Source organism: Lemur catta, chromosome 17 (genome assembly GCF_020740605.2).
Source record: "Lemur catta isolate mLemCat1 chromosome 17, mLemCat1.pri, whole genome shotgun sequence".
NCBI lineage: Eukaryota > Metazoa > Chordata > Mammalia > Primates > Lemuridae > Lemur > Lemur catta.
Genome location: NC_059144.1, coordinates 44,148,509 through 44,166,766, shown reverse-complemented (window position 1 = coordinate 44,166,766; position 18,258 = coordinate 44,148,509). Strand labels below are relative to the sequence as shown.

Here is an 18,258-nt window from a genome sequence, read left to right as displayed (position 1 = left end):
GCTGACAGACATCGGGGCACCAGGCTTTCTCCTTTTCCTTTGCAAATCTGACTGGGCTCCCTAGGAGCGGAATGAGAGGCTGACACTTGGAGACTGTCCATGTAGGAAGGGACATTTTCTCACCTTTCAAGGCCAGCTGTTCCTTTATCATCATTTAAAAGGAAACATAATTTACATACAATAAAATACACAGATCTCAAGTGTTTGCTTCTGAGTTTTGACAATTATATATACCCTTGTAATGAATGTCCACTCAAAACAAGTAATGGAATGTGTTCGTTAGCCCAGAAAGTTCCCCGGGCCCCTTTCTAGGCAATGCCGACCGCCACTACCTGCCCCCAGCGGCAGCTACTGATCTGCTCCTGTCGCTCTACGTTCGATGTGTCTTTTCTACAATTCCACGTGAACGGAATCACGCAGCCTGGGCTGCTTCATGTCTGTCTTGTTTCAGTCTGTACGATGTTGGGATTCATTCCGTCGCTGCACGGATAGGCCATCGGAATAGTATTCCCATTGCATGGATGTACCTCATTTTAAAAAACCTGTTTTGCTAGTAAAGCCATGTGTGTTGTTTTCAGTTTGTGGCTATTATGAAAAAGGCTGCTGTGTCCATTCATGTATAAGTCTTTGTGTGCTCATAGGTTTACATTTCTCTTGGGTGATACCTACGAGTAGAATTTGTCAGAAACTGCCACATATTTGTAACCCCTTCCGGTTACTCTTCACTCCCACTGACATTTGCTGTCATTTGTTTGTTTGTTTGCTATTCGAATGTGCATGAAACTGTATCTCATGGTGGTTTTAAATTGCACTTTTGAGCCTTTGGCCCATTTTTAAAATCTGTGTTTATATTTTTATGATGATTTGTAGTTCTTTGTATGTTTTGAATACAAGTTACCGTGTATATATAGCAAAAGTTTTCTCCTAATCTATGGCTTGTCTACTTGTTTTCTGAATACATTTGACCCTTGAGCAACATGGGTTTGAACTGTGCTGGCCCAGTTATACTCGAATTTTTTTCAACCAAATGCAGATCAAAAATACAGTATATCCACATATAGGGAGGGTCGACTTTTCCTATACTCTAGTTCTGTAGGCATAGTTGAGTATGTGTGGATTTTGGTATATGTGTGGGATTCTGGAACCAGTCCCCTCTGTATACTAAGGCATGACTCTGGTATCTTTGGATGATCAGTAATTTAAAATTTTAATATTGATCAACTTACTTATTTTATTTTATAATTAGTGCTTTTTGTGTCTGCCTAACCCAAGTTTGCAACAATAATCTTCTATGTTTTCATCTAGAAGATTCTAGTTCTAGCTTTTACATTTAGTTCTCTGATCCATCTCAAATTTGTTTTTGTGTCTGGAGTTACTATAAAAGAATGGACCAAAAAATACAATGGCTATTGGTTAATTACCTACCAATGGCCAGGTACTGTAGAGACAGCAGGATCATTGTCCCTGAGTGCAGGCTCCAGTGCAGGGTTCAGCAAACCTTCTCTGTAAAGGGCCACGTGGTGAAGATTTTAGTCTTTACAGGCCACACGGTACCCCGGCAACTACTCAACTTTGCCTTCCTAGTGCAAAAGGCAATACCTAAATACATGGCCATGGCTCTGTTCCAATACAAGTATTTACGAACAATGACATTTGAATTTTATATAATTTTTACATTTCACAAAATATTCTTCTTCCTTTGATTTCTTTTAACCAGTTAAAAAGGTGAAAACCATTTTCAGCTTGTGGACTATACAAAAACAAGCAGCAGCCGGATCTGACCTGCAGCCTCAGGCCATAGTTTGCCAACTCCTGGGCTACTCAGCAAGGCAAACATTCAACAAACATAAGGTCAAGCTGTGATAACAGCATGAAAGTAAAGAGCTGTGTTCTGTGGGCAAGAGAATAACAGGCAGTGGATAATCTACTTTGGATGAGATCAAAAGGAATTATAACTACACCACAACGAGACACCACTTCTTACCCATTAGGATGGTTATTATAAAGAAGGAGGAAGAGAAGGAGAAAGGAAGGAAGGAAGGAGGGAAGGAAGGAAAGAAAGAAAGTGTTGGTGAGGATGTGGAGAAATTGGGAACCTTTGTCCATTGCTGGTGAAAATGCAAAATGGTGCAGCCACTTGGAAAATAGTAAAAAGTATTAGACATAGAACACTATATGATCCAGCGATTCCACTTCCAGAGACATACTCAAAGAAGTGAAAGTATCAAACAGATACATGTGCACCAATGCTCACAGCAGCATTTATTTACAATAGCCAAAAGGTGGAAACCACACGAATGTCTATCAACAGATGAAGGTATAAACAGGTTTATATGTGAAAGGGAATATTATTCAGCCATAAAAAAGAATGAAATTCTGATACATGCTACAACATAGAAGAAACCTGAAAACATTATGCTAAGAAATATAAACCAGACACAAAAGGATAAATAGTCTATGATTCTACTTACATGGGGTACCTAGAATAGAAAAATTTATAGAGACAGAAAATATAACAGAGATTACCAGGCACTGGGAGGGAGAATGGGGAGTTGTTATAGAGTTTCTGTTTGTGATGATGAAAAAGTTTTGGAAAGTAGTAATGGTTATACAACATTGGAAACGTACTGAATGCTACCGAAGTGTACACTTTATAATGGTTAAAATGGTAAATTTTGTGGTATGTGTACTTTACCATAATAAAAAATATATTAAAAATGAAAAAGGAATTAAAACTAAAGTTCTTACTATATGTCTATCAGGCACTGTTCTAAGTCTATCACATGTATTAATTCATTTAGTCTTCACAATACTATGAAGTAAGTCTGTTATTATCATTATACTCATTTTATAGATGAGGAAACCGAGGCAACAAGAGTTTTGATAACGTGCCCAAAGTCACACTGCTAGTAAGCTGCAGAACTGGGATTCAAACCAGAGCAGTCTAGATGAACTGGATGAAGGAAGGAAGGTCTCGAACTCCTGACCTCAAGCAATCCTCCCACCTCAGCCTCCCAAAGTGCTGGGATTACAGGTGTGAGCCACTGCGCCTGGCAGCATCAATAGTTGGAAAAGCTCCCCAGGGGCTTTCAATGTGCAACCAAGGTTGAGAATAAATGCTTCCAAAGACAGGCTTCTCTCAGGAGATAACATTTCAACCATGAACTCAAAATTGACAGGAGTCAGCCATGTGGGTGGGGGCAGTGGGAGGAGAAGAGAGAAGGATCATATATTCCACGTATTTTATTAGTAATGTATTTTTATCAAACCACTTTGATCTTGTTGTTGAGCAGGAACAATAGCATGCATTCTAATAGCCACAGTAGCTAATATGTATTGAGCAAGGATGCCCCAAGCATGATAGCAAACACTTCTCATGTTATCCCCATTAACACTCGCGATGATCTTATGACGTAAACACCATCATCCCATTTTACAGATGAGGCAACTGAGGCCTAAAGAGAGTTGCTCCTTGCCTGAGGCCACACTGGGGCTAAGTGCCAGTGTGAGGACACTCAGGTGTTAACAACTCAGCTCTCTGGCTGCCTCCTTTCCCGGCAAAGCTTGCCAAGGGCATCACAGAGAAGAACACAGAGCCGGGAAGTGACCTGTCCACTTCTGGTTGGTTTGGTTTTGTTTGTTTCCTGCACATGTCCGCCTAGGGGGGGCCTCTGTGATCCTGCCTGCCTCTTGCTAGACTGAGTCAGAGGCTTGGTGCTCCTCTGACACCACAGTGGGCAGAAGGGAGCTCTGAGGAAAAGGCTTGTTAACGCCACTGAATAATCTCACTCTGGGGTGAAGAGGAGGCCTGAGGCTGGGAGAACTTCACTGGGGAAATTCAATGGATTATTAGCTAGAAGCCAACAAGTAAATTGACAAGGTTCCTAGCTTAGGGAGAGGTCTTGATTCTAGGTCGGGGGCAGGTGGATCGAACCCACAACATAGAACGGTGGGGGAGACCCCTCAGTCTGGGCAGGGGGGCTCCCCTGCAGAGGCAGCAGCTGAACAGTTTTTCCTTTTCCATTGGGTTATTTATCCTGTGCTGACTTACTAAACACCTACTATGTGCCTGGCACTGCACTAGGCACCTTCTAAATAAGGATGAGCCCTCAAAAGTGCGAGAAAAAGGCAAAATGGAGACTGAATGGAGGTGAGCACAGAAATAGTGGGTGCTGCTGGGCCTGAGGAGCCCAGCGTCCACTTTGGGTTCTCTGGGTTACAGCACTTTTGGGGGATTACCCACCCCCACACCCCACTGTGACCCATCTCAGTGGAGTGTCAGCCAAGGCACCCTGTTCTCCCCCAGCCAATGGATGAGTTCATGGCCAAGGCAAATCCTCAAACTCTAGACGCTGGGATGGAGAAACATCGCCAGAGTGACGTGGAGTGGAAAACACAATTGCAGCTCACGGATTCCCACAGAAAATTCTTGAGACGTCTTCTTGCTCCCTAGATAGGCGGGATTGCTCTAGTTTGTGTCAGTCTGACTGTCTCTCTCTTTCTCTCCCTTTCCTCTTCCTCTCTCCTTCTCCCTCTGTTCAATATCCACCCATTAAACTTGATTTCAGCACAAGGTAGAGATGGTTCCCTTTGCAAGAGAAAATACGGACCCCACCATATCTGTACATTGACTACAAAAGTATTAGGGTGTTGGATGCCATGCCTTCATATAACAGCTGGGGAAACTGAAATTAAGGGAAGAACTTCACATTCAAGGCCAGGGAGGCCTTGTGGCTCGATGGTTAAGAGCACAAGTTCTTGAGTCAGACAGTCCTGGATATAAAATCTGCTTTTTGTTAGGTATTGATTGATGTGAGACACAGCAACTTCCTCAGGTCATCATCTGCAAACTGAGGATAATAATAGTACCTAAGTCTCAGGACAGTCGTGTGAATGCAATGAAGTGCTTAATAAACCTTGGCTGTTATTTTACTTACTCTTCTAGAATTTTTCTGAGAAGTCATGCAAAACAGGACTGTAAATTGCAAAAGAGATGCTGAGCAGGAAGGGACCAAGGAAGCCTTTCTCTGAAGGGGATGTTTATTTCAGGGACACATAGTGGGGGGAGCTCGACCAGCTGTTTTCCAGGAAATCGTCCATTTAACCCAGGGCCAGCCTAAATTTTAATGACCAGCCAGTGTCGAAGACCTGGAAAGAGAAGAAAACAAACAAGGATGATGTAAAAACCCAACCACACACTGCATAAACTCTGTGGTCTCCAAGATTTAACTAGAATCCTGAGTTTGGAGGTATTTCCCATCTCCATTAGGGGAAGAATCAAAACCATGGCCTTAGTAGCTAAAAAATGGAGTTAAATAGCAGGAAACATCAGAAACCAAATATCAAGTGTCACTAGGATCTTAGAAACAGCAAGGTGTAAATGATTAATCCTGATCCAGGGGCTTGGGGCCTTTGTATGGGAAGTTTCTTCTGCCTGAAACGTCCTCCCCACTACACCCCCTTCCCTGCACCATGGCAACCTTCTCAGCTTAGCTCAGAGGTCACCTCATCAACTCCTCCGAGAAGCCTTCCCAATTCTCCAGTGGAGCTACACCCTCACGATGTTCTCTGCTTTTCCTTCCCAACAGTGCCAAGTTCGCGATGATATGCTTCTGTGATTGATCGATCAGTGAATTTTCCCCAAGTACACCACGAGTTCCAGGTGGCCAGAGATCTCAATTCACTACTGTAGATCGGGGTAGGTCCATTCCAGACTCACAATAGAAACTATGTATCTCTGTTGATTGAACGAGTTTGATAAATTTCTTTTATCATCCATTCACTGACTGGACGAGAACTTAAATCTGTAGGGTGTGCTGTTTGACAGTGAACACCATCATTAGTTCACTTTGACGGTGATGAATGATGGTGAGTGGTGGCAACCATGCAGGTGACCAGGGGAACCTTTGTGAGGAGGTGACGTTAGGAGGCCCAGGACAGAGGACAGCAAAGCCAAGTCCCCAAGGAAGGAATGAGCTGAGCCAGTTCAAGGGACAGAAAGAGGCCGATGTGGCCGGACGGAGTGACAGAGAGGGAGGAGGGCAGGCGAGAGGGGAGGTGGCCATGGCTCTCCCTGTGTGACATCAGAAGCCCTCTCCAGGGCCCCGGTGTTTCTTTAACCACGATGGGAGGACACCTGAAGGTTTTAAGGAGGGAGAATTGACCTCACCTGATTTCTATTTTGACAAAAGGAAACTTTGGGGAACGGATTAGCTGAGCGGGAGAGGAGTGTGGCAGTGGGAACACCAGCTGGGAGGCCAGGATGGTCGTCCAGCCAGAGCACGACACGGGCTGGCAAGGGGCGAGGAAGACGGGATAAACCAGAGAGATGCGGACCCGTTATGCAAGGAGACACAGCGGGCCGTGCGGAACAGGCGAGGGCCTTCGAGAAAGAAGAATGGAGGACGCCGCTGGAGTTACTGGAGTAAGGAGGGGAGGGTGGCGGGCAGCCTCGGGGCACAGAGGATGCAAGTTCTCTTCGGGTCACGTTAACTTTGAAATTAATGAGGAAGCAGGAACAGGGAGATACATATTGGCACTGTTTAAAAATTTAAGCAAACAGGCCAGGCGCGGTGGCTCACGCCTGTAATCCTAGCCCTCTGGGAGGCCGAGGCGGGCAGATAGTTTGAGCTCAGGAGTTCGAGACCAGCCTGAGCAAGAGCGAGATCCCCATCTCTACTAAAAATAGAAGGAAATTAGCTGGACAACTAAAAATATATAGAAAAAATTAGCTGGGCATGGTGGCGCATGCCTGTAGTCCCAGCTACTCGGGAGGCTGAGGCAGAGGCATTGCTTGAGCCCAGGAGTTTGAGGTTGCTGTGAGCTAGGCTGACGCCACGGCACTCACTCTAGCCCAGGCAACAGAGTGAGACTCTGTCTCAAAAAAAAAAAATTTAGGCAAATATTACGTATATACAGAATAGCACCCAAGTTGGGAATACGCAGCTTAACGGATTTCCCCAGAGTGACACCCCCGAAAGCTCCTCTGCACCCCTTCTATCACACCCCACCCCAAGGCCAGCTACTGCCCTGGCCTTAAGCAATGGATAACTTTTACTGGTGTTCTGAAACCTATGACTGGAGTTAAATGTGGAGCATTTGCCTATGTCTTTCTCAGAAAAATATCTCACTTGCTTCTGTCCTCTTAGACTGAATAAGGGTTTTTGTTTTGTTTTGTTTTGCTGTTTGTAATTTTAGAGTTTGTTGCTTTGTCTTTATTCTCCTTCCTCCCATGGGGAGGTGCTGATGTGCAGTGCGAGCGGCGTCTCACCTGGTCGGCAGGTCACCTTACACCCCTCCTACTTTTTCTGGCCTCAGGGTCACAGGGCAGCAACCACAGCAGCAGCTATAACTGCAAACCCCGCTCCTCAGCAGGTCGCCTCCCTGCCCATCCTCTTCCCTTTTGAGGTTCCTTTTACTGGTCCAATCCCAGCAGATGGCTCTTCTTAGGGAATCATCAGTTTACAGCTTTTGCAATATTCATTTTAATGTTTTGATGAAAATACAGAGAAACTTAATTCTGTCCTGAAAATTAATTTTCTCTCTGTCTCTCCCCCTCTTCCTCCCTCCTTCTCACTGTTCCTGTGATTATTTCTTTTGGAAATCATTCCCCTTGCTCTCTGCCTCCATAAATCTCTGAATCCCTGCAGATGGAGCAAGGCTGCTATTACAAGTGAACGAAATTAACAGGCGAGTTACAAGTGGGAGGTGAGCCCTCCACTCTACTGCTTCTCCCTAGCAGGAAGAGGTGGGAACACCTACAGAACAAAAGGTCCACCTCCTTTTTCATCTATTTTTACTTCTCCTGAGACCCCTGTCCCGTGGTCTTTTTTTTAGAGAACTGTTTTCGCCTCCTGGGCCCTGCACACGTGTTTTCCATGTAATATTAAACGGTAACCTTTGCATCTCCCACATCCTGGTAAGCTCTGGGCTCACAGACCACATTTTGCAAACACACACACACACACACACACACACACACACACACACACACGACCCAAATCTGTACTGGCTGACTGCCGGCAAAATAAAACAGCACTTAAACTGGCCTTTTCTTTCATTCTTATTTTTTTAACAGCTTAATTGAGGTATGATTTACATTCCACAATATTCACCCTTTTTAAGTGTGCAAGTCAATGTTTTTTAATTTTTTTACTGAGTTGTATATTGGCCTTTTTTTTTTTTGATCCAACCCCTCCCTCCCCACTTTGAAAAGGGATGTGGACATGTCAACAGCAGAGAGCAGATTCTCTCGCCCTCCAACATAGTTTTTATTCATTGCATTGTGCCGTTTACAGCTTACTTCCTGTGTTTTGATTCGACCTGTTCTTAGAAGCTGTGTTGCTTAATTTGTACACCATCCAGAGGTTTCTTTTGCGTTAGAGGTGTTTTTTGATTGTTTGTTAGTGTTTATTTGGAGTCTACAGCTCCTTGCTTTATCTGCTGGGCTCGTTAGAGAAACTTGCAGTGTACCTTCTTGGCATGACAAACTGTACAGAAATATTTGGTGATCAGAGCTAAGCGTACATGCTCAGAGCATTCTGACTTTTGAAACTGGTAGAAAGGAAGAGACTTGGAAATGTCAATAAGGCACAGAGACCTAGAACTTTTTCCTAATACTAAAATCTGATTGATTGTAGGGTTTGGCTTTAACTCTGAGTCTCCATTTCCTCATTTGGAAAACGAGGATTAACATAACCACTTCAGGAGGTTAGCCTGAGGATCCCATGAGATAACTCATGAGCGAGCACCTAAAACACAATCAATATTTTCTAAAAAATCCGTGAATATTTATTGACGATGAATCTTGAATAACTTCACTAATGGTGTAAGAATCCTGTTCCTGCCCAGGTGCATTAATGAAGGCATAGTGTCCCTGTTAGATGAGTGTGTGACAGTTTAATTATTCACTCAACGAAGGAGTCGTTACTCGCCGTGTGCCAGGCTCTGGGGACTGAGAGGGGGACGGGCAGACAGAGGCAGGTGGAGGAGTGACGGATGTTCAACATGTGGTTGTGCAAATAAACACCTGACTAAGAACTGTGCGAGGGTGGTGGAAGAAACTCCCCTGGGGCGTGTGTGTGTTTAAAGCAATTGAAGAGAATATGTATTTGCTGATCAATTTATGCCTATAGGCATAGAAAAATTTTCTGGAACAATCTGTGAGAAATTGGTTACAGGAGTTTTTTTGTGTGTGTGATAGGAACTAGGAAAGTAGGAGAATTTCTTCTACTTTTTATTCTATACCTTTCTATAAAATTTGAAGCTTCTAACTATAAACAGGTGTTTTTATTATCTGTTTGTTTAAACGTCATAGGCCTTCTCCAGTCAGCAGGCTGAGAAGCCATTTTTTATTCTCTTTGTTAGACTTTACTAAAGACAAAACCTGTTGTTTGAAAATGAATAAGTGATTAACTGTCTGAAATATTTAATTTGTCATGGTAAACCAATTAAACAATAAACATAATATTATTATACTTAAAAAGACAAAGGTCATTTACAAGAGTGTAAGAATTTATCCACCCACACCAAACCGTTACCAGCCCACTCTTGCCCACAATGTCTGCCCTGACAATAACACTTTCATTCAATAGATATTTATTGAGCGTCTACAGTATACCAGGCACCGTTCTGGGCACTGGTAGATAAAACAAAGCCTCTAGGGAGTCATGGCCAAGATTCTAGTTAGAAGAGATAAATAAGAAATAAGTAAAGCAAATATATAAGATATATTGTATAGAAATGTATAATAAGTGCTGTGAAGGATGGCCGGGGGGAGACGACGGTGCTCTTTGTTTATTATACAGAATACATTTTGCAGCTGCATTTACTGCAGAGGATAGGCAGGAGGCCTGCTGGAGAAGGAGTCATCTCAGCAGTGGCCCCAATGAGGGAGGGAAGGAACGGGGGCCGTGCAGACGTAAGAGGAAAGAAGGTTCCAGCCAGGAAGACTGAAAGGCCCTGAGATGGGAGAGGCAGTAAAGCCCACCAGGGAGCGCAGGACTGCTGGGTATGCAGTCCATCCACTCTAGACATCCCATAATTTAAAACTTACTTCTTTAAAAGAAAAAAAATCAAACACTGGTTGCTTTATTATCTTTCTGATTATAGGGCTTGGATTATGTGGTTCTGGGCATTGCTTCTTTTCTTTTTTAGCTATTTAATGAAATAGTTCTTGTGAACTATACATACTAAAGGAACAAAGATATATCTTATACATAAAAAAAAGGGTTTAGACTTCTTATAAGCATATTTATTCACAGTCAATACAATAATTTTTAATTTAGTCCCTTAAAAGTACCTTATAAAAATATACATATATTTTATTATATGCAGGACATGCCTGTTTTTGTTCATTACAAATTAAATAAGTAAATGATACTTCAAGCTCGTAAGGAAAAACACTCTGAAACGAACAAACAAGGACTCTGAGACACATTGTTTTCAGCCTACTCTAAAATGCTCACCACTACTTTAAGCGCGCGCGCACACACACACACACACACACACACACACACACACACACACACACACACACACGCCTGCGCGTGTGGCATTGGGTCAGTTAGCTCACCTTTCACACCTTCCAGTTGCGTCCCTGGGGAATGATGGGCTGCTATCAAGTTATCCCTCAGGCCTTTGATTCCTTCTGTTTCCTCTTCTTACATTTTCAGTTCTAACTCTATACTTTCTGATTAAAGTAACTATTTTGTAACCAGTCGTTCTCACTCTCACTGGCTGAGCACTAAATTAATCTCCTCTTTCTTCAGACAGGATTCTCTGGGTAGACTGAGCTAGAGCACTGGTCCTCAACCAGAGCTGATCCCACTCCCACCTCCCCTCGGAGGGGACATTTGTCAAGGGTGACAATTTTGACATTTTTGATTGTCATGACTGTGGAAGGAACAGCTACTGGCGTCAGTGGGGTGGGGCCAAGGATGCTGGTGAACATTCTAGGGCTGCAGTGCTGGGGAAGAGAATCTTGGATCCAGAGAAATTGGGGAAGGTGACGAAGGAGGAAGAGGAGTGGAGGGCATTGTCTGCTGGTGATGTCAAGAATGATGTCAGGAAATGACATGCAACTTTTGTCTCTGTTGGTGGTGATACCCTTCTATTGATTGCTGTTTATTTTCCCCCCAAGACTTGAGTGTATGACTTAATTAACCCCCTGTTAGATCGGAGCATGGGATAAATGAAAACAGGAAGACACATTCAAACTTGGTATCGTAGCTATAAGAGTAACCTGTTATAAGACTTGAAAAAGTTTTCAGATCCTTGGTTTACTTATCTACAGCATGTCCGTCTGCGAATGGCATTCAGCCGTAACCTAAACTGTTTTTTCCCTGAGTCTTTTGTCTCCAAATCAATGAAAAACAAAAGATACCCCGTTCCGTTCAAGCAGTCTCAATGATTAAGTAAAAGTGGGAGCACTAGTTGGGCCATATAAAATATACAGCGATTTTTTAAAAAGGCAAACTTATTAACTTTGTAAACATTCTATGAAAGTACAAGGGGAATCTGTATAAAGAACAGCCAGTGTCCTTTTTCTACAATAGCCCTTTGTACTTTGAAATGTTCATATGTCTATAAAACAGAATTGAACAGAATAGCCTAGAATAATGCAGTTTCCACATCTTCTAGGAATGGTTCTGTTAGAACATTATTTTTCAGTGTTTTCACAGTCAGAAGATTAAGTTACCTGAAGATCAGTTCCACTTAAAAAAGCACTTTCCACCCATATTTAACAAACCATCAATCAGAGGGCATTCAAAAGAGGGCTAACTGAACACAGTGTTTGAAGCATTCGCATGATGACCCAGGTTTCTTGAAAACACCAACAGCACAGCCGGCAGGAAGCAGGGATTAGACAAGAGAATTGATTGAAACCTGCCCTGCAAACTGGCAGAAAAACTTTCAGGGAGAAACAGTAAAGTTGGAAATCACCGCATGTTATGTTATTCCTCCTTTGAATGGGCCCAGCCTGATTAAAGACATCTTCTCCTCTTACCCCAGCTAGGAGCTGCCATAGTCATTCACCAAAAAAATGTGCTTTGGTAAGAATGATCTGCCCTTCGGAGGAAAGGAGCCACCCTTAGCCTGGTTCTCTTTATCTCCGCTCTATCTCTCCATTCTATCTACACGTTTTGCAATCCCCTCTGCTGTTCCCCGGCCAGTGAGCTCAGTCTCCAATAAGGGTGCAAAGCCAAATGCATTCACTGCTGAACTGTATTTTCAACCCTTTCACCCACCAATTTCAATTTGCTCTTTAATAGCTCAGCTATGGCAAATAAAGTTATGAAAAGACAACTTCACAGGGGAGATTTCATGAAGAGAGCAGCTTGCTGTTTTTCACTTAAATCCTTACGCCTCACCTTCCTCCCCCGCAACAAATACAAAGGGCAGAAAACTAACAGCGGTAATCGATAACCAAATGAGCTCAGCCAGCCTCCAGTTGTTGTTGTTTTTTTTTAAGGGAGAAAAAATATATAGGCATTCTGCCCAGAAGAACCTAGAGAGAGAGAGAGAGAGAGAGAAAAAACCTCTCCTAAAATCCCAGAAGTTTGCTGCCAGGGATTAGTACATACCTGACCAAAGGGGGAAAAGAAAATGTTGCCTAACTGGTTTGGTTGTTTCAGCCGGCTACTAGCAGGAGGAGTAAACAGAGTCTTATCATTTCAGTTAAGTCTGACTTGGGCATTATTTTCAAGTAAATATTTATGATTTCAACACTATTCCATTGCTACCACTGCTGTCTTTGGAGGGGATTGGCTGAAACATTGTCCTGGATTAAACCGACTCCATAGCAACAGGCCGGGGCATTCTGCACCCTCCACGGCTCTGTCTTTCCGTGGCCATGGGGAGGGGGTGGGGGAGTATCTGGTGACACTCAGCTCTCTGGTCCAATTGTAGCTGAACTGAGGCTCGTTCTTCCTTTGCCCTCTGGGCTTGAGTCGATCAGGGTTTTTGCTGATCACTTTGCCTATCTCAATAAATTCCACACACGGGCATTTCTCTCTCTCTCTCTCTCTCTCTCTCTCTCTCTCTCTCTCTCTGGTCCAATTGTAGCTGAACTGAGGCTCGTTCTTCCTTTGCCCTCTGGGCTTGAGTCGATCAGGGTTTTTGCTGATCACTTTGCCTATCTCAATAAATTCCACACACGGGCATTTCTCTCTCTCTCTCTCTCTCTCTCTCTCTCTCTCTCTCTCTCTCTCTCTCTCTCGTCATTCAGGAAGCGGAGGACTGAGCCCTAAGATTCTTTCTGCTCCGATGATATAAACAAATTGCAGAGGAAGTCAAGTCAAACTTTCCCTTGCTGCTTTTGTTCTCCCAACTAGCAATTCAGAAAACAGAGCCAACTTTTTTTGGACGCCTTTTAAGGATTGCTCTTAACTGGAAAGGCAGAAACCTTGCTTTTTTTTTTTTCATATCTGTAAAAACAAAGATTCTCCTAAACATATTAGAAAAAAAAAAAAAAGAAATGCCCTAGAAGTTAACAAAAAGAAAAAAAAAGCTGGTGGTTGAGACGTTTCAAACTAAATTCCTCCTTTTTCATCACATGATTACCTGTTGTTCTTGCCTTCAGAAATCTCCAGGCTAAAAGACTAACAGGAGAAAAATGACGAGGGATAAAGGCTAAACCCGAATCCAAGCTTCTAGTGCTCAAATACACAGCCCAGGAAAGCTAACAGTCATGATCCTACACAGGTGCCAGGAGACATCATATCTGTTTAATCTGCAGATACTGCTTTAAAAATCACATATAATTAAGTCCTTCCCAGAGCGGAGGCTATGTGAAGCTTTATCATTAGCTCGTAAGATTTCATCTCTGGGTTTCACCAATGGCTCTGAGAACGAACATTTCAAACCAGAGGCACCTGATAATCCAGATGACATACTCGCCACACCTATTCTAGTCATCTAATGAAAGAAGCTCTGTGCTAAATAACTGAAGGAAAATAGAACGGAATATGTAACAGGTATTTGCAGGGATGGCCCAGAGATGGCTTCCCATTCTGGGTGTTCTGTTATGTTCATCTTGGCTCAGAAAATAAAGAAAATGGGTCAGCCACATGGATTCAAGGTGCCTACATTGTTTGTCCTCAGTTGGGCCTCTCTGTACACAGGTGGTTAGCGAACTTTGAACACAGCCCTATTCTCCTGTAAGCAAATTAGAGTTCAGCTACAAGCTCAAGCTGCTTCCTGAGTGTTCTCGTTTGTAAAATGGTATATGGCAGTAGTGTTATATCCATTAGAAACAATATGGTTATAGATACAGAGATATATCTCACTTAACCCCGTGTGTGGTGCATATTAGGTTCTTGATAAAAAGAAGTTCTGATTATTAAAATTCATGACACTGTGAGTTCTTCAAGGTCAGGAAAAACTAGAATTGGTAGAATCTGAACTTTACAATATTAATCTTGGCTCAGAAAATTAAAAAAATGGGTCAGCCATGTGGATTCAAGGTGCCTACATTGAATCAAGGTGCAGTTATTTCTAAGTCAGAACACGTTTGCTCAGTCATAATCATCTCCCTCTTCATCCATGAATACATATATAGTAGATATTTTTAGACTAATAGGTATATAAAATCCTTTATGCAAGTTGTAATTGACTGTGTAATTATTGAACAAACAGTGGATGAAAGAGTAAATTCACGCTTTATTTTAAATTCATTAAATTGTTTATTTACTTCCCTACATTCTCCTCTCCATTGATTATTTTCTGGGCATGCTTTTCTCTTGAGCAAAGATCAGGCTGAGAAAATGATTTCATTTACACTGCAAGGGAGGCAGAGAGACAAACAGAAAACCCAGAGAGAGCGACTTGTGTGGATGTCCCCAAAGTATGTGTATCAGTGTTGGAAGTCATGAACACCTCCACACCCTGCAGCAATTTTTGAAGCTTTAATGTAGAAACATGCAATACCTATAATGCCTTTGAATTTCTGTAAAGCAAATAGAGCCACCCTGCCTTGATACAATTGGCATGTATTTATAGAATTCAGCAATTGCCTTCCACACACTTTGTCAAATACCTACTGTGTGCTGGGCGCTGGGATACAAAGGTGAATGGTGCTGGCTGGTCCGATATGCAGAGTAAGCACGTATTTCAAGGACCAGAAAAGCAGGGTTACTACCATGCCCTCTTACTGCCGGCCGTGTGAGACAACTGGAAAATTTGGAAAAGTTATTTTTAATTTTATCATATACATATATTTTTGTCCCTTTGAAAGACACAATTTTATTTTACATTTTAGAGATATCATCTCACCCCAGTTAAAATGGCTTTCATCAAAAAGACAGGCAATAACAAATGCTGGTGAGGATGTGGAGAAAGGGGACCCTGGTACGCTGTTGGTGGGAATGAAAATCAGTGCAGCCGCTATGGAGCAGAGTACGGAAGTTCCTCAAAAACCTGAAAACAGAATTACCATGTGACCCAGTGATCCCACTACTAGGTGTATATCCAAAGGAGGGGAAATCAGTATATTGAAAAGAGATGGGTACTTCCATGTTTATTGCAGCATTATTCACAATAGCCAAGATTTGGAATCAACCTAAGTGTCCATCAACAGATGAATGGATAAAAAAATTATGGTACATGTACACGAGAGAATATTATATAGCCACAAAAAGGAATTAAATCCTGCCATTTGCAATAACATGGATGGACCTGGAGAACATGAAGTGAAATAAGCCAAGCACAGAAAGACAAATCTTGAATGTTGTCACTCATATGTGGGAGCTAAATATTAAAAACAATAAAACAATTTATCTCATGGAGACAGAGAATAGAATGGTGGTTATCAGAAGCTGGGAAGGCTAGCGGGGAGGGGAGATAAAGTGCGGATAGTTAATGGGCACAAAAATATATTTAAATACTTAGACGGAATGGACGATATTTGACAGCACAACAGAGTGACTATAATCAACAGTAAGTTAGGGTATACTTTAACTAAAAGAATAGAATTATAATGTTCCTAACACAAAGGAATGATAAATGCCTGAGGTGATGGACACCCCAATTACCCTGATTTGATGAATCCACATTGTACGCCTGTATCAGAACATCATATGTACCTTATAAAGATATACAACTATTATGTACCCATTATAACTAAAAATAAAATAAAACATTGTCAGTAGGAATACAAAATGGCTTAACCATTTTGGAAAACAGTTGGCAGTTGATTAGAAAACTAAACATATGTTTACCATATGACCCAGCAAGCCCACTGCTAGGCATTTACCCAAGAGTAATGAAAACTTCTATTCACACAAAACCTGCACACAAAGGTTTACAGAAGTTTTACTCAAAATTGCCAAAAATCTGAAAACAAGCCAAATGCTCATCAACTGGTGAACAAACAAGCAAATCGGGGTACACCTATATAATGGAAGGGTCCGGGGAAAGGTAACGAACTACTGATTCATGCAATAATGTGTGTGAATCCCAAGGGCAGAACGCTGAGTGGAGGAAGGCAGACACAAGAAAACTGCATACCGTGTGATTCCACTTATAAAACATTCTGAAAAAGATAAAACCATATGGATGGAGAACAAATTTGTGGTTTCCTGAGACTGAGAACAGGGGTAGGGATTGAGTATCACAGAGCAGCACAAAGGATAGTTCAGGGTGATCTGGGGTGACGGAACTATTTGTATTGCAATTGTGGTGGCGGTTACTCGACACCATACATGCGTCAAAACTTAGCGTGCTGTACACCAAAATGAGTGAATTTTACTATATGCAAATTTAAAAATACATTTTAAAGATACATCCCACACATCATCCCTGCTGTGTGGGTCAGTACATGTTAGTACTACCCCACCATTGTGCTGACCAAAAGCCCCCCCATAAATACCCAGTGTTTTTTTTTTTAGGAGGAAGTTACCATCCCTTGTTGAAAGTTCTACTTTAGAACAAGGAGTTTGGGATGGTCTTAATCTTCTGCAATGGTATGCAAAATTGTGTGCAGATTGTCATTTTCTGGGCAGAAAGTCCTGGCTGACGTCAGGTTTTCACAAATAACATGGTGGTGATGAGCGTGGGCCCAGCTGGTAGAGCAGAGGGGTTTACGTGGTGACTTGCTACCCACTGTATGATCTTGAACCATTTACTTAACCTTCTGGGGCTCAAGTGTTTTCATCAGTAAAAGCAATGATCCTAATCATAGCTACTTCAAAGGGCTGTTGTAAGGATTAAATACAATAATGTGTGTGCAACATTGGACCCACCAGACACACAATGAATACATGTATTGTTGGAAATTTCAAAGGAAAATTATGAACTAGAGCTTTGAAGAGAGAGCTAGAAAGAAGGGGAGAGGATAGATTAGTATTTGAACAAAATGACAATATTTAGTAATATCCTGAAAACTTCAACTATTACTGAGTCATCTGCCCTTTTCCAAGGAGACCAAGAGGACATGTGAAAGTGACTTTGCATTTACCAGACATCTACTGTTCCTCAGGTACTTTGCACAGACTTTCATATCACTATCCACGGTTTGTAGATCCGCAGTTCAGAGAAATCAGTAGCTTGTCCAACGCTGCACAGCGAGTGTGTAGCAGAACCAGGATTCCCAAGATGTTTGTTCTCTTCTCCCTACTCAGCACAGCCTTACCAACTGGGGGAAGGAAGCAGCAAAGAGGGCTGTGTTGCCATCTCCCAGGGAATTTCCCATTTGCTGAACAAGCGAAATCCCTACTCCCGCCGTCCTCCGAAATTCCCCATCTTTACAGTCTTGGAAGGGGTCCCTGCCCTCCGCCTCGCTCTCATTACCCCATTCTATTTAATATCAGAGTACGCCAGTGGTACTCAACATTGTGTTCGTGTGTAACCCTCTGAGGACTTTTCTTAGACTTTTTTTTTCAAATTGTCCCCATGAAATTTTAATACCCGCAGATATATTGTGTATCTGCATGGTACGTATATTATGATTTATATGTATAAAAAAGTGAGATTCTGTCGCCCCCTCTCCCTTGAAGGCATTACCGTGCCTAGTGGGCACAGCATGATCTAAGGGGTGGGAGCAGGTGCAGCTGCGGCAGTGCAGCGTTGCACGGGGCTCCGTCTGTGTCTGGACCTGCAAGAGCTGCCCATGCACTGACTCACTCAGGCTGCTCCTTACATGCTAGTTTCCAGGTTCTATCCAGAACTGATAAGCTGTGTCACTCAACTGGCCACTTCTTGAAACTTTTCTCCAGTGTCACTTTTGTCTAACCCAACCTCTTTCCTTTGACTTATGGGCTA

General features: G+C 42.5%; 1 long non-coding RNA gene across 1 annotated transcript; it reads right to left on the bottom strand.

Moving 5' to 3' along the window:
• Positions 1-5,022: 5,022 nt before the first annotated feature.
• Positions 5,023-11,061, bottom strand: LOC123622901. Its single transcript, XR_006729661.1, has 2 exons — positions 10,574-11,061; positions 5,023-5,148 (listed from the first exon to the last, which is right to left on the bottom strand). It is a non-coding gene; the product is annotated as an uncharacterized LOC123622901 (long non-coding RNA).
• Positions 11,062-18,258: the final 7,197 nt, after the last annotated feature.